Source organism: Chrysochloris asiatica, unplaced genomic scaffold (assembly GCF_000296735.1).
Source record: "Chrysochloris asiatica unplaced genomic scaffold, ChrAsi1.0 scaffold00001, whole genome shotgun sequence".
NCBI lineage: Eukaryota > Metazoa > Chordata > Mammalia > Afrosoricida > Chrysochloridae > Chrysochloris > Chrysochloris asiatica.
Genome location: NW_006408519.1, coordinates 18,467,622 through 18,485,948, shown reverse-complemented (window position 1 = coordinate 18,485,948; position 18,327 = coordinate 18,467,622).

The window sequence follows — 18,327 nt, the reverse complement described above, 5'->3', positions numbered from 1 at the left end:
GCAGCCCGATTCGTAACCACTACGCTACCAGAGCTCCTTATAACTAAGGAACAGCAATTCCTGGATGTTGTCCTTTGAAATTAATTTAAACAGCTCAGGCATGGTGGTGTCACATAATGCTTTCTGTTATATTTGTAGTTGTTGTCCATCTTTCTCCCATAAAAAATTGACCTCTATCTCTGTGTTGCTATGCAGCTGTGAGACCCAAAGATAGTTATTTGTTATGCAATCATGAAAACGTGCATTTGTTTATTACTTACTTAAAAGGGCCTTAAATGTCTATTTTACCTAAAAATATTTGTTTTTGATTATGAGATATCAGTTTGTAAAAATATATGTAATGGTTGTCAGTTAAGATTCAGATCTTTAAACATTTAAATTTGTATCTCAAACCAGAAAGACTGTAGTTATACACTTTAAATATAATGAAAGAGCAGATTATGTATAAATAAAATAAATATATATATTTTTTTATATGCTATCGAGTCTGTCCTAGCCCATAGCGACCTGTATAGGGTTCCTAGGAGCAACTGGTGAGCTTGAACCACCTTGGGTTTCAAACTGACTTTGCAGTCCAGCGCATTATTCCATAGCATGTGAAACTTGTATAATATGAAAAGGTGTCCTGGTGCGGCACTGTGATGTGGCACAGTTCACCAGCTGCTCCTCAGGAACCCTATACAGGGTCGTTATGGGTCAGAACCGACTTGATGGCACTTCACAACAACAACAACATAGTCCATATGCTTAAAGAGACATTTAGGAATGTATGCAAGAGCAGTAATTAAACAATATTTATGAATATAGTTGCTCACCACAGTTTCATTTAGAAAAAGAAAACAATAGAAACAATTTAAAATTTTAATACTAAATGTCATCCCAAAGCTTGGGTCTGATGCCCTGGAGTGACTGAGTCCAATGAACAAATATCCCAGATAAAGAAAGAAAAATGCATTCATTATTAGGAAGCCTGCTCTCCTGACACCTGCAACAAAGAATGGTGTTCCCTGGACTCTCTCTTTTTTTTTTTCTTAAATGTTTTATTGTGAATTATGTGATCATTTACATGGATCATTTTATTGTGTATCTCATTTCCATGGTTACAATTCCCTCCATGCAATCCTCCCCTCCCCACCCCCCGTACCCCCCAGGTGTTCAGCACACAGTCGCTCTCCCTCTCTGGATCTAAAGTCTCCAGCTGCTCCATCACTCCACGTCATCATCTCTGCCTCCATTTCAGGCATCACTGCTTCTCTGGGTAGGGTCCCGCTCTCTGCTCTTCTCCCTTGATGGTCCTAGGAACCTCCACTCCTAGACTGAAAAGTTAATCACTCCCCTCCTTGCTATAAAACGTGTACCTTTACATTTCTGACCCTCACAATCAGTCCTGATATGGACTATCTCTTACAAGCAATGCTTATATGATATTTTAGCAATGTTAATCAGCATGCAGGTGGGCTATAATCTTATCGCTTAAGCATCTGTACCAATTCACAAAGTAATCATATGTTTCATAAACATATCAAAAGGATAAACTCTCCTGGTACCTGTCTGTCTGGGTGGTTACTCTTTCAGAAGCCACACAGAGAGGGACCAGGTCTCAAGCCTACATGACCCAGGGCATTATTTGTTGTTGTTAAGTGCCTTAGAGTCAGTTCCGACCCATAGCGATCCTGGATAGGGTTTCCAAGGAGATGCTGGTGAGCTTGAACCTCCAACCTTGCAGTTCAAACAGCTTTGCGTATATATCAGAAACGAGGAGAGAAAAAGAGGAGAGAGAGAGAGAGAGAGAGAGAGAGAGAGAGAGAAAGAGAGAGAGAGAGAGAGGAGAGAGAGGAGAGAGAGGAGAGAGAGAGAGAGAGAGAATCAGAGCACTGTGAAACACTGTCTATCACGCTGGAAGCTGCAAAGTATGAGCTGAGGAGGTGGGAATAATTAACACAAAGACATAAAAATACCACACAAAAAATAATTAGCAACACAGTAACAAATGAAGCTCTTAGTCAAGAGATGAACTATAAAATACCCACTCCAAAAGAAAAACTTTTCCCACTTTAACCATATGTATTTCTTCCCTAACTGGATCTGTTCACTGTTCAATTACTTTCGAATTGTCAGTCAAGTTGAAATAACACATTATTTGAAATTAAGAACAGCTGGAGATAGTAGCTTGGTTTTCTAAAACTGCCTTTGTAATCTGGCCTGCTATTTGGCTGATGGCAGCTGTTGCCTGGGGAGTGGGATTTTCAGCTTTCTCCGTGGCACAGGTTAACTTGTGGATTTCAGTATCATGTGATGTTAAGGCTGGGCTTTTAGACTTTCTACCAAGTGCCTCTGAATTTAGCAAAAAATACGTTTTTCCTCTTGCTTATGGATTTTATTGAAAACCCTGATGATTACACTTAGATTGGGGTGCTGTCTTCTACATGGACGGTAGGCTGCTCTTTCCAGGTGGCTGTTTTAGTACAAGCCTCTAAGTCTTTCTTCTCTTTCATTTATTCACCAAGCGTTACTATAGCATCAAATTTTCAGTTGTCACTTTAGGAACAGATAGTATGGAGTAAGGCCATATTAGAGGAAGTACTTGGTTGCTATTGTAACTAAGATACTCTCAAAGTAGAAGCCCAAGTCCGCTGATAATAACTGTAAATATTAGTAATGCATCAGTTATTTTTGTGGTGGCAGATACGTTTTAATGCTATGTGCTATGTACTCTGTATTGGGGAGTTCCGCTGTGGCGCTGTGGGCTAATGCATCAGACTGCAAAGTCGTTGGAACTGCAAAGTCGGTGGTTCAAGCTCACCAGCTGCTCCTTGGAAACCCTATACTGGGTGGCTATGGGTTGGAATCGACTAGACGGCACTTAACAACAACTCTGTATTGAAGAGAGAAGTCTTTTAAAAAAGAATAGACTAGGGAAGAGAGACATGCCTTAAGGTACATTGATTGACATATTACTTTGAAAACAGAACAACGTTCAAATATAAATTACAGAGCACTATCTCTAATAATGCTTGTCTATCTAGAGCGGTTTGAACTGCAAGATCAGTGGTTCAAGCTCACCAGCTGTTCCGCGGAAACCCTGTACAGGGTCGCTATGGGTCGGAATCGACTCAAAGGCACTTAATAACAACAACATCTAGAGAAGTTAGAAGTTCAAACTTTTAAGCTTCTCTTTGTCTGGAAGCTCAGCTGAAACCTGTCCACTGTGGGTAACCCTGCTAGTGTTTAAAATACTCATGGCATAGCTTCCAGATTCACAGCAACGCACAGGCCACCACAGTATGAAAAACTGACAGACAAGTAGTGGAATAGCATATATTATTAACATATAACCAAAAGTAATATATAAAGTCCAGTGCTTTTATATCTAATCATGTGATCTTCATTGTGATTTTGGGATTAACTATAGACTTCTTATGCAGTCATCTACTTCTGGTCATCATCTAGGTGAACTTGTAATGTTTAATGTTTACTAATGTCACTCTCAGGTGGAAATGAACTGGTCCTTAGCAGATGGGGCTAGAGACCAAAGGGATGCTAGTAAAATGAGTTAGCCAGGCCTTACACAGAACAATGTTCGGGTCTCTAGTAAAAGTTTTTTTTATACCGAGATATTACATTTGTGACTGCTTTCATTACTTTTACTAACAGTTGGAATCTTCTTGCAGATACTCTACCCTTGGAATATACTCTGCCAAAGGGCAGAGTCTTGAAATTACTGAGTGGCTTCAAAAAAGAGTGCATCTGCTCTTGTATTAGAAGATTCAGGATTTGTTAGATTTAGGTCAATGTATTATGACCTTCTACATAGAGTTCTGGTTCCCCTGTAGCTTTCTGACCTGTGGGAGACCTTAGCTTTCAGTCTTGCACTTTAGGGACTACAGGGACCCACTCAGAAACAAGGGACACTTTCTTAAGTGGCGGTTAAACACACCCAGAGCGGAAGTGGTGTTCACACTTAAGCTTTTTTTTTTTTTTTTCTTTCATTTTCTCTTATAGCTAACAGCCCCCTTCCTCCAATCCCTCTCAGCTTTACCCAGGTTGACTGTTCTTAGCTGGGAGGCTGAGCAGCTTGCCAGCAGAGGGTGGGAACCAAGTTCCTCTTTTTTATTTTTGTCCCTCTGGCCTCCAGCCTTTCACCTTATTCATGGAGGTGACAGTCAACTGTGCTCCCTCCCCTTTTAACTGTAGATGACAAAACCCAACAGGGCTATAATGAACTTAGAACAATAATACCCCTCCTAAGTGAAAAACTTGGAAAACTCAATAGTAAAGGTAGTGTAAATCCAAACAGTCAGCCTAAAAAAGTTTTAAACAGAAATGGCCCCAAATATAAAGATTTAAGTTATTTTCTTAAAAAGTTTAGATATACACCATGACAGTTTTGAAACAATATTCTGTGTACACTATTAGCTAAACCCACTATTCTTTGTGCTGTTAATTTTTTTTTTTTTTTTTAAAGTTGTGACCAAGTTTAGATTTACAGAATATGATAGCATGCTAGGTGTGTACTGTCCATTATTAGGCAGAAACACAAAGGGAAATATGAATATGAACTTTCAGTCACATGAGAATAAGATACTTTTTCACTGAATAAAACATTTTAGCACTTTTTTTCATAAACAAAAATCCTTCGTGATTTTTTTTTGAAGTTCAAACGTTTCAGGAATTTATTATGGTTAGGAATTTGTTCTGCTAAAACCTGTGTCTTTTAGGTAGATTGTGTAAGAATAAAAGTTAACTTAAACTCAGTAACCGAAGAAAATTTTGTTATCTCAACAGTGAGAAATCCAATGTTTGTTTCATAATATTAACATGAAAGTTTTTTTAAAAGATCAAAAATTAAACTATTAAACTTTAGTCAAAGGATAGAACTTTGATTATACCAGATAACTTCTTTTTACTGAATTTTTAACTGTTGTTTTGATTGCATTTCTTATAATACAGACATAGGTCTGTATTAAAAAAGTAAACATGTTAATTCAGCAGACCTCAAGTTCATACATATTTTATTCACAAATGAACATTAACTTATATATTTGTTAACTTAATTCAACATTATTAAACTTACTTAAGAATGTTAAAATAATTCATAATTCTGAAGTCAAATCCAGCCACTTGTCTCAGAATGTTTGCGTGTTGTCATGACACTGAAGCTATGCCACTGGTATTTTGAATGCTGGTAGGGTCACCAATGGGGACAGGTTTCTACCGAGCTTCCAGACTAAAACAGACTTGGAAGAAGAAAAGGTGGACTACTTTTGAATTATTAACCACTGAAAACATTATGAATAGCACCAAAATATTGTCAGATTTAGTGCCGGAAGATGAGCCCCTCAATTTGGAAGGCACTAAAATACAAATATTGTTTAAAGTGTTGAAGAGCAGAGATGACAGCTTGAGGACTAAGGTGCGCCTGACCCAAGTCATGGTATTTTCAATAACCTCATATGGATGCGAAAGCTGGACAGTGAATAAGGAAGACCGTAGAAGAATTGATGCCTTTGAGTTGTGGTGTTGGAGGAGAATACTAAAAGTGCCATGGACTGCCAAAAGAACCAATAGATCTGTTTTAGAAGAAGTGCAACCAGAGTGTTCCTTGGAGGCCAAGATGGCTAGGCTTCATCTCTCATACTTTGGACACAGTGTCCGGAGAGAAAAGTCACTGGAGAAGGATGTCATGCTGGGTAAGGTGGAGGGTCAGAGAAAAAAATGAAGACCCCCAATGAGATGGATCAGCCAGGTGGCATCATTGATGGCGTCAAGTGTGGCGGCAGTAGTGAGGTTGGCCCAGGATCAGACATTGTTTCGTTCTGCTGTGTATGGGGTCGCTATGAGTCAGTTCCGACTCGATGGCACCTGACAACAACTACAACAAAATACAAATGGGGAAGAGCTGCCTCCTCAAAGTAGAGTTGACCATGATGTCACAAATGGAGTAAAGCTTTAAGTACCTTCATTTGCTGATGAGGTACAATTCAAAATGAGGAGAAACAGCTGTAAATATCCATTAATAATCTCAACAAGAAAGGTATGAAATATGGATCTAGGAAAATTGATCTTATTAAAAATGAAATGGATATTCAAAAATAAAATCAACATCCTAGGCATTAGTGAGTTGAAATATTTTGGTGGTGATTTTGAATCTGACAACCATATGGTTTACTATGCCAGGAATGACAAATTGAAGAATAATGGCACTGTGTCCATCATCAAAAAGAAAGATTCAAGATATATCTTGAAGTATAATGCTTTCTGTAATAGGATAATATCCATACACCTGCAAGGAATAAATACCAGTTAATACCACTATTATTCAAATTTAGACACCAACACTAAAGCCAGTTATGATGAAATTCTAATAATTTCTTCATTTTGAAATTTATCAAATATGAAATCAAGCTGTGTTGAAAATTACTGGTGGTAAAATACAAAGGTTGGAAACAAAAAAGACTGATCAGTAGTTGTAAATTGCGGGTGTGATGATAGAAATGATGCTAAAGATTGCATGAAAGAATTTTGCAAAACAAATGACTTCTTCATTGAAAAGACCTATTTGAAATGACTAAAAAGATGATGATACACATGGACTTCATCATATGGAATACACAGAAATCAAATTGACTACATCTGTGGGAATAAGTTGTGGAAAATCACCATATTATCAGCCAAAACAAGGACAAGGGACAGACTGTGGAACAAACTATCCATTGCTCATTTGCAAGTTCAGGCTGAATCTGAAGAAAATTAAAATCAGCCCAGAAGAACCAAAATATGACCTTTAGCAATCCTACCTTGAATTTAGAGACCATCTCAAAAACAGATTTGATGCATTAGACACTAATAATAAGAAACCAGAAGAGTTGTGGTTGATATCAAGAACATCATGCAGGAAGAAAGCAAAAGATAATTAAGAAGACAAAGAAGATAGAAAAGACCAAAATGGATGCCAGAGGAGACTCACATACATGCTTCCCTGTGAAAAGATGCTAAAACAAATGGGAGAAATGCAGATATATAAGAGCTGAACAGAATATTTCAAAGAGCAGCTCAAGAAGACAAAGTCAAATGCTATAGGGAAATAAATATGCAAAGATCTGGAGTTAGAAAATCAAAAGGAAAGGACACTCTCAGCATTTCTCAAGCATACAGAACTGAGGGGAAAAATTAAGCCTCAAATTGCAATACTGAAGTGTTCTTTTGCAAAATATTGAATGATGCAGAAAGTATCAAACAAAGATCAAAAGACTACAGAGTCACTGTGCCATAAAGAAATTGTAGATGTTCAACCAATTCAAGAGGTAGCCAGTGATTATAAGCCAATGATCATGAGCTAATAATATTCAGGAAGGAAGGAGTCCAAGGTACACTGAAGGCATTGACAAAGAACAAGACTCTGGGAATTGATGGTATACAAATTGAAATATTTCAACAAGCTGATAAAGAACTGAAAGAACTCCCTCATCTATGCCAAGAAATTTGGAAGACAGATACCTGGCCAACTGATTAGAAGAGATCCATATTTGTGCCTATTCCAAATAGAGGTGCCAAATGAAATGTGGAAATCATAGGACAATACTATTAATATCAGATGCAAGTGATATTTTTCTAAATATATTTCAAAAATGGCTGCAACAGTATATTGACAGGGAACTACCAGAAGTTCAAGCTGGATTCAGATGAAAACATAGATGATGGGATATCAGAGATGACATCAGATGGATTTTGGCTGAAAGCAGAGAATACCAGAAAGATGTTTATCTGTGCTTTATTGACTATGCAAAGGCTTAAGGCAGTGTGGGTTATGACAAGCTACGGACAACACTGTGGAGACAGAGTATTCTGGACACATAATTATGCACGTGAGGAACCTGTACATGGACCAAGAGACACTGGCTCAAACAGAACAAGGGGACACTGAATGATTAAAAATCAAGAAAGGTGTGCTCCCTGGTTGATTTCTTTCACCATACTTATTCAATCGGTATGCTGAGCAAATAATCAGAGATGCTGGATTGTATGAAGAAAAACATGGCATCTGGATTGGAAGAAGAGTCATTAACTTGCGATATGCAGATGATTCAGCCTTGACTGCTGAAAGCAAAGACAAGTACTTAAAATACTTACTAAAATACAGCCTTAGGTATAGGTTGCACCTCAATGATAAGTAGAGAAAAGATTGAAGTTTTGAAAGACTTCATTTTGCTTATATTCACCATCAACACTCTCTCGGAAGCATCAGTCTAGAAATCAAACTGTGCATTCATTAGGCAAATATGCGGCACAAGCCCTCTTTAAAGTGTTCAACAGCAAAGATGTCAGTTTGAGGACTAAAATGCACCTGATCCAAGCCATGGTGTTTTCAGTAGTCTCATATGCATGGGAAAGTTGGATAATGAAAAAGGAAAACCTTAGAAAAATAGAGGCATTTGAGTTATGGTGTTGGAGGAGACTTATCTTATATGGCATCCATACCAATTCATAAAGTGATCTGATGTCCTGATAAACAGGTCAAAAGGATCATCTCTCCTGGATGGAGCCTGTCTGTCTGTGTGGTTACTCTTTCAGAAGCCACAAAAGGAGGAAGCCGACTTTATCCTAGGTGAACCTTAACATTATAACAGCATATGTCTAATATACAAGTATATAAAAGGGAGTGAGGGTAGGGGAGCTGTCTCAGGCAGGGCTCATTTATTTTGTTAAGTTCTCAAAAGGGCTACACTCATACTCTCATAAGGAACTACAAAATGTGAATTCATGCTTTGAATCTTATTTGTATTTTTTAAAATATGGAAATGATATGTTTGTGCTTGCATTTTTAAAGGTCACAAAATACAATGTATATCACTGTTGTTGCCCAGTGCTGTTGAATTGGTTCTGACTCCTAGTGACTCTGTATAGGTTTTCTAAGGAGTGGCTGGTGGGTTTGAACTGCTGACCTTGTAGTTAGGAACCCAGTGCTTATCCAACAGTGACACATTAACATGCCATTTTAATTCCAAGTGTATTTGTTTAGAATAAATCTGAATATGATTTTGAATGTGTTCTTAAGGAGTTAAATCCAAAATTTTAGATTGTCATTGCTAGCTATTTGGGCTAATAGGCAACTTGCATTTATTTGTCTATATAATATTATGTCATTTAAATTTTCTGCAATGCACATGTATGGTATAATCTGGAAAGTATATCATTTTCTGTTAAATATATACTCAAATTTCCAACATGAAGTTAAAATTTGCATAAATCAAGCCAAAGTTTCCTGAATATGTGGTAGTAGGAAGAATGTACTTGTTCATGTTTCATTATTCACATAGCTGTCTTAATGCTTAGTATATTTTAAATGTAAGACTTTTATTTCTTGCAATATACCCTGTAGCTATTTTTTTTTGCTTCACTTTTTATGCTTATGATCAGCTGAGATTAAAAGAACATAGTTTTAACTGAAAACAAAAAAGTTAATTGTTCAGCACGTTCTGCCGTTAGTCTGTCTTCTGTCTGTAAGTACTGTGCCTGAAGCAACACTATTGCAGTTACTCAACATACGAAGCGGTTGGAGGATATTTGTATTTTAGGACGCTTTGCACAGGCTGGCCACAGAGTTGCCTTCTGTTGCCAGTGTGTAATGGTCCTCTCATTGAACTAAGGATTATTTTCAACAGTTAGTCTTCTATAGCCTGTAGCAAGGCAGATAGGAAATTTTTAAAAAATGGCTAAATTCTATTCTTCCTTTCTGTGATATGTGTTCCTATAAGACACTATGGTGTATAGACCATATCACCTGGAGAAGAGAAGAGCAAATTACAGGTGGCTGTGTGTGTGCTTAAGAGAAGTGGTTTTTTTGTGCTTTTTTTTTTTTTCTGTATATTTTGTAGATTTCTAATATATTAAGGCAGAAAAAAAGAAGACATTCCTGCATCAGTATTGGGTCTCATATGTTGAACTATTGTCATACCATCTTTTCATAATTGAGTATCAAGTTTTGGAGAACTGATTTAGAGAAAATAAAAATCAATTCAAGACAGCTTTCTTCCATTCATTCAAGCCGAACTAAATTCTTCCATAGATTCAGATTGTTTGTATTTGTTTGTTAGATACTGTTGAGTCCTGCACCATCCTTATACTGTTCTGTGTTTGAGCCCATTGTCACATCCATCCTTTCTGTTACTCCAGCTCGTTGAGGGGCTTTCTCTTTTCTGTTGACTTCCTATTTTACCAAGCTTGATGTCCTTCCCAATGGACTGGTCCCTTATGATAATGTATGCAAAGTAGAGGACATGAAGCCATATTTTTAAGTAACATTTTGGCTGTATTTCTTCTAAGACAGATTTGTTCATTCTTCTGGCAGTCCACAGTCTATTCAATGTTGTTATCATTGTGTCATCAAGTTGGATCTGACTTATAGAAACCCTGTATAGGGTTTGCAAGGAGTGGCTAGTGGATTTGAACTACTGACCTTGTGATTCAAATTGACCTTGTAGTCAAAATCGACCCTGCTGTGCAGTGTTTATCCTACAGTGCCACGCTAGGACTCTAGTTTATTCAATATTTGTCTACTATATAATAATTCAAATACATCAATTCTTCTTTAATCTGTTTTATTCATTGTTCAGCTTATGCATATGAGGTGACTAGGGTCAAGTGCAATTTAGTTTACAAAGTGACATCTTTGCTCTTGGACATTTTTAAAGAAGTGTTTTGCAACAGATTTGAAGAAAACAATACATAGCTTAGTTTCTTTACTGCTGCTTCTGCAAGTGTTGATTGTGTAGCTAAGTAAACTGAAATCCTTAACAAGTTCAGTATTTTCTGTGTGTCATGATGTTGCTTATTGGTCCAGTTGTGAGGAATTTGTTTTCTTTATATTGAAATGTCACCCATGCTGAAAGTTGTAGTCTTTGGCTTTATCAGTAAGTACTGCAAGTCCTCTTTGCTTCCAGCAAGCAAGACTGTGCCATCTGCTGATCACAAGTTCTGAATGAGTCTTCCTCCTGACTAGCTTTGGTAGATTCTTTCTGATTTTTATAGTTTTCAGATCGCATAATCTCTTTGATGTGAAATTATTATGCTTCTTTTACATTTTTTGTCCATTTTTATTTGTTTATAGAAATGGAACCTTTTTTATGTCAGGATCTCTGTTCCTCATGCCAGTTCTCAGTGCTCTAACCATGACCTCTTCCTTTTCCTGTCCCTCTGACATAAAAAGCTGTGTTTTTGTACAAATTCTGGCAGAAGTACCAGAGAATCAATGATCTCAACAGCAGCACTCAGCCTATGATGAACACAAGTTGCTATATTAATACTTCAATGCCTTCGCCCTACAGCTTATTGATCTTCTGACAAGTGATCAACACTGTTTCCAAGAGACTCCACTATGCTCTATACGTAAATATATAGAAATAGAATCAGTTTTCACATTACCTAATTCATTTATCCTGAAGTCCTGCTGTGGTGCTGTGCACTAATGTACTGGACTGCAAAGTTGGTTTGAACAGCAGATTTGACAGTTCAAGCTCACCAGCCACTCCTCGGATACTCTATACAAGGCCACAATGGGTTGGAACCAAGTCCATGGCATTCAACAACCATAACAACAATATATTTATCCTAGTTCTGGTCATTGGATGTACAATACATTTCTAGTTATTTGAAGACTTATCCCATGTTTAACCATTCCTGTTACTGGTCTCTATGTTAAAAATGTTTCAGTCTCATGAAACATCCCTCTTAAATAAGTTACAGTTTAATATAGCCAAGGAATGGTGGTGGTTACGTGCTGTTGAGTCGGTTCTGACTCTTAGCAACCCTGTACAGGGTTTCCAAGGCTGTAAATCTTTACGGGAGCAGAACGCCTCATCTTTCTCCAGCGGAGTGGCAGGTAGTTTCGAACTGCTGACCTTAAGGTTTGCAGCCCAATTCATAACCACTACACTACCAGAGCCAAAGAATGATGTTGTTAGGTGCCATAAGTCTGTACCGATCCATAGTGACCTTACGCACAGCAGAACGAAACACTGTCTGATCCTGGGCCAACCTCACTACTGTTGCCACTTGGCCAATCCATCTCATTGGAGGTCTTCCTCTTTTTCTCTGAACCTCCACCTTACCAAACATGATATCCTTCTCCAGTGACTGATCCCTCCTGACAATATGTCCAAAGTATGAGAGACAAAGTTTGGTCATCTTGGCCTCCAAGGAGCACTCTGGCTGCACTTCTTCCAAAATGGATCTATTAGTTCTTTTGGCAGTCCATGGCACTTTCAACATTCTCCTCCAACACCATAACTCAAAAGCATCAATTTTTCTATAGTCTTCCTTATTCACTGTCTAGCTTTCGCATGCATATGAGGTTATTGAAAATACCATGGCTTGGGTCAGGCACACCTTAGTCCTCAAGCTGACATCTTTGCTCTTCAACACCTTAAAAAGGGCTTGTGCAGCAGATTTGCCTAATGCAGTTCGTCGTTTGATTTCTTGACTGCTGCTTCCATGAGTGTTGATAGTTGATCCAAGAAAAATGAAGTCCTTGACAACTTCAATCTTTTCTCTGTTGATAAGAATGTTATTTATTGTTCTAGTGGTGAGGATTTTTGTTTTCTTTGCACTGAGATGTAATCCATACTGGAGTCTGTGGTTGTTTAAATCCTCTTTACTTTCAGCAAGCAACGTTGTATCATCTGCATATTGCAGGTTGTTAATGAGTCTTCTTCCAATCCTGATGCCATGTTTTTCTTCATATAATCCAGCTTCTCAGATTATTTGCTCAGTATACAGGTTGAATAAGTATGGTGAAAGAACACAACTTTGTCGCACACATTTTTTAATTTTAAACCATTCAGTGTTTCCATGTTCTCTTTGAACAACTGCTTCTTGGTCCAGGTACAGATTCCTCATGAGCACAATCGAGTGTTCCGGAATACTAATACTTAGCAATGTTGTCCATAGCTTGTCATGATCCACACGGTCAAAAGCCTTTACATAGTCAATAAAGCACAGGTAAACATCTTTCTGATATTCTCTGCTTTCAGCCAAGATAGAACCTGTTTTTTTAGATCAATGTTGTTGTTGTTGGTGGTGTTGTCAAGAGCCATCAAGTTGGTATGGACTCATAGCAACCCTGTATAGGATTTCCTAAGAACCGCTGGTGGATTTGAACCTCTTACCTTGTAATTAGCTGTCCAGTGCCTATTCTAGAATGCCACACCACCAGGACCAGTATAGCTCGAGTCAAATTAAAGTGTGTGAAGGGCCTAAGCACTGATAATCTGTGGGGCCCTATCCTTGTTTTACTCATAAATTCAAATGGAATATGTAAATATATATATATATATATATATATATATATATATAGAGAGAGAGAGAGAGAGAGAGAGAGAGAGAGAGAATCATGCATGGCATGGCAGTGTGTGTTAATGCACTGGACTGCAACATCGGTTTGTACCTCAAGGCTGGCATTTCAAGTTCACCAGCTGCTCCTCAGAAACCCTATATAAGGTTGCTAAGGGTCGGAAACAACTCGACAGCACTTCATAACAACAACAACATGTGTATATGGATATATTTATGGAGTCCTGGTATAGAGTGGCCGGATAATGCACTCGACCTCAAGGTCAGTCTGAACCACAAGGTCAGCGATTCAAATCCACCATCAGCTCTTCAGAAACCTTATACAGGGTTGCTATGAGTTGGAACCAATCAAGGACACTTAACAGCAACAACATACATATATATGTTGCGTTCTGATGTAACGCTATCAGAAGAGCATTAGTATTTTTATAAAATTAAATACCACAAGGTCTGTTTGAATTCAAAGATCAGTGTTTCAAATCCATACAGGATCATTATGAGTCAGAAACAAGTTGACAGTACTTAATAACAACATGTATATATATGCTATTTTAGTAGAGTATGATGACTTGAATTATACAACTTTTAGTGCATGTAGGGTTCTAAGATTTTTACTATATAGCACATTTTCTATAGAGGGAATGTTCCACATATTCTTTAACTAAGAAAACGAGTCACTGAAGTTAGTTGTTTCAACAATCAATGTGACATTCTTTCTATCTTCTACAACACAAAATTAACTTTCACAATTTTGCTTTAAATGGCTCATACTTCATTTTTTTATGTTTGCTTCATAATAAATGCTATATTTATAAATGAACAAATGAAAATATGTCATAAAAGAAAATTTAATGATCAGGAAACAAATATTACAATATATTTCTATATTTTATTTTTAGATACATCTTTCATTTTAACATGTTATAATTAAAAACATTTTTTCTACTTTTAGCTCTTACAAATTCTTCAATGATTTTATTAAATTAGGCCAAAGAACAATATCTACATCTATTTTTAATAAGTATAAAGATTTGTCTTTCATGAATCATTTTTGTATACTGAAGGTTTTTTAGTCTATTTAGGGAAGAAAATAAGATTTTTGTGGTACCTTGTGAGCATCAAAGCTACAAATGTTCATAAAACAGTTTCAACATTGGGAAATACATATTGTGTTTTATCTTCTATTTTGGAAAATCACATGTCTGCATTGAGTAAATGTGTCTTTACTAAATCTGTGAACTTCATTCTCATGTAAGGATGAAATTATTTCATGCCTCTATAAAAGTTTACATTTAAGTCATCAAGAAAAGACTGCACAAATGTGTGTCACTATAAGATAAGCACTAGCCTACTAACTATTAGGTTGGTGGTTCAAACCCACCAGTCACCACTTGGAAATCCTATACATGGTTGCTATGAATCTGAACTGACTCAATGGAACTTAACAACAATAAATATTCTGGATTACTAGGGTATTTTTTCATCAGGCATGTCTACATTATTTTAGAAGGAAAATCTATTTGAAAAAACTTTACATGCTTGCCCCTCTTTTCATGCAAGATTCAAAGTGTGGTAAAGATGATATAGTATGTGTGGATCCACAGAATTAATCTCTGGCACTCAATACTTCTGGAGCACGACCATCATTTACTTGTTTCTTGTTAATTCTTCTGTGTTGGTGAACTGCTTGATAATCAGTATTTGGCAGCTTTGTTTTGTTGTTTTCAAAATCTTCTTCTAAATCATATAAATGCCCTTTAAATGGGTGGTAGAAATCTGTGCATGCATTTAAATTAACTTCAGAATCTCGTATAGCTTGACTCGTCTAATGAAAATGCTGAAATATGTTATTCTACATAACCAACAAAAATACATAATCAAGTGTTTGCATTTTGTTGGTGATATTTTCAGCTTTATTTGTGGAATATCTTTTTTTGGGGGGGTCTGTAGCATCATTTTCTAAGGCATCTAGAATTAGACTGTACAGCTCCAAAATTATACTCATTGCTACAGCATGTGCATCCCAACACGTATTAGAAAGGCATTATAATACTTGATCATTGCTTAATTATGTTTTATGAACAGCCTACAGGTAGCAAAAAAATGTGAACAGTGTGCAGTAGAAAAAAAATCAACAGCTTGCAAAAAGCAATTTACTAAGGTACAACCTATAAGAGTAAGTGAATGAACAGTTCATGGTAGGAAGATCGTATATACATTACGTATTCATTCTAAAACTTCCTGCTGTATGCCGTTGTAACACCCTGACATATTGGCAGCATTGTCAAAGGACTGGTTTCTGCAATTAAAAAAATCAATTCTGCAAAGTTTGCATAAATAGTGACATACTAGATTTCCAATTTCTTCATCAGTATGCATATTTAAGCTAGTAAATGCTTGATAGGTTTTCCATTGGTTGTATTGATCTACGTATTGTAAAACAGCACTTATTTGATCTGTATAAGGAAGATCAGAAGTAGAATCTACAGACAAACTGTATCCTTATTTCACAGAAAATAGTTGATCAAACTTGATCACTTAAGCTTGTTATATTTTGAAATGTGACCAGTGAAAAATGGTTCAAACTGAGCAATAATTCAAGTAAATCCCCCAAAAGTTCGTTGTGTGGGAACCCAAACTCTTCATTTCTTCCTTGGAAAAGCAGTCCATGATCAGCAATGGTTATGACAAAATGGCTTTCTGAAACTGGGCTTTCTTTAATTTGTTTTCAGTTCATGTCTTTCATTTAAATATGACACTATAAAATTTCTGTGACTTTAATTGTTTTCATGCTTATCAGTAATATTTGAGTTTTACCAACTGTTGAATCTATCTTTAGCAAATTGAGAATCAAATGATTTAAGACTGAGTAGTTTGTAAACACTCAACAACAGTAGTGTTTTGTTGCTGTTGTTTCAGCTTGCAAACAAAATAATAAACTTATACAGAGCCAACTGATGGAGAACTGAGTGTGAAGTTATACCAGATCACTCTGAAGTATGAAGGGAAATATAATTGTTAAAAAATAAAAGTTCATAAAATGTACATTTTCTATTTTAGAGAATGTGCTCAACTGTCATTCTCCATGAGATGCATATAATGATGTAACAATACACGACTTCTCCAAGAACACTTTTATTGGTGAGTCATAATAGTATCAATTTATTAAAAGAAAGTTAATCTGAATGGAAGCCAAAAATAAAAACATTTACATAACTTTAATTATCTAAATAATCATTTAATTTTATTCCTTGAGGAATCACTCAATTTCCTTACATTGTGGTAGTGGTGGTGTGCCGTGGAATCAGTTCCAACTCATAGACCCTGTACAGGGTTTCCAAGGCTGTGAATCTTTACGGGAGCAGAAAGCCTCATCTTCCGCTCACGGAACAGCTGGTAGTTTTGAACTGCTAACCTTGAGATTAGCAGCCCGATTCATAAGCACTACGCTACCAGTGCTCCTTATTTCCTTACATTGTTGTTTTGTTGTTATATGCCGTGGAGTCAGTTCTGACTCATAGCGACCCTGTATTGCCTTACATAGAGATACATAAGTATTCTGATGAAGTCTAAATGGAATGTTCTGTTAAAAACTCTTTGTTGCTTTCTTGGAAAAAAAGTTTAGAGACACATTCACTGTTGAAAAACAGAAACATAAATTTTTCTGATAAACAAATATTTAACTTTGTGACCTCTTAATGTGCCTACTGCCTCATTTATGAGCAAATTCACCAGCTGCTTTTTAACAACAAGAGAATAACATCAAGCACTGTGTCTTGCACAGCAGAAAATAGAAAATAAAACTCACTTGATACATAAATTAAAACATTTTGTGTTAGACAAATATTAATGTTTCTAGTATTTTGAGACATTTGTTATGGCTAGTAGCATATTAAATTATTACTCATGTTAGTGTTATATTAAATGTATACTAGATTGTGTCCTTATATATGCTAAACATATTTTAAAGTTACAATTATAAATACTATTGCTTGCAAATCTAAGGACATAACTGTCTATGTAAATGCTATACAGTTAACACATAACTAAATTGAATTCACTGCGATAGTGAATCTATTTGAATTCACTTGCCTTTGCACATCAGCTGGGGCTGTAGTTTTTTACTAGGACATGTCTAAAGCATATCCTTTTGCGTGTATCATCGCAAACAACATTGCTCGCTCTCCTGGCTGGAGTTGCTGAATCAGTAGATGTTAATGTACAAGACAGTTCTCTCAAAATGGATCAGAGACATGTTATTTATTAATCTAATTTGGTGGTGCTGTAGGATAAGCTTTGGACCGCTCCATAGGAGAAAGATGAGACTTTTTTGCTCTCATAAAGATTTACCATCTCAGAAATCTTATACATGGATGCTATGTGCCAAAATTGACTTGATGGCAGCGAGTTTGCTTTCAGTCTGAGTTCATAAATATAATACCTTAATGTTGCATCCTGTTTCATATTAGGTGAATGGAGCAATAGCTATATACTCAACAGCCTACCTCTTCTTGTTTATTGTTGTTGTTGTTAGGTGCCAACGAGTCGGTACCGACTCATAGCAACTCTATGCATAACAGAATAAAACACTGCCCAGTCCTGGGCCAACTTAACAATTGTTGTCACACTTGAGCCCATTGATGCAGCCACTATACCAATCCATCTCACTGGGGGGTCTTCCTCTTTTTCTTTGACCCTCCACCTTACCAAACATGAGATCCTTCTCCAGAGACTGGTCCCTCCTGACAATATGTCCAAAGTATGAAAGATGAAGTTTGGCCATCCTGACCTCCAAGGAACACTCTGGCTGCACTTCTTCCAACACAGATCTGTTGGTTCTTTTGGCAGCCCATGGCACTTTCAATATTCTCCTCCAACACCACGACTCAGAAGCATCAATTCTTCTATGGTCTTCCTTATTCTAAGGTCTTCCTTACAGCTTTCGCATGTAAGGTTGTATCATCTGCATATGGCAGGTTG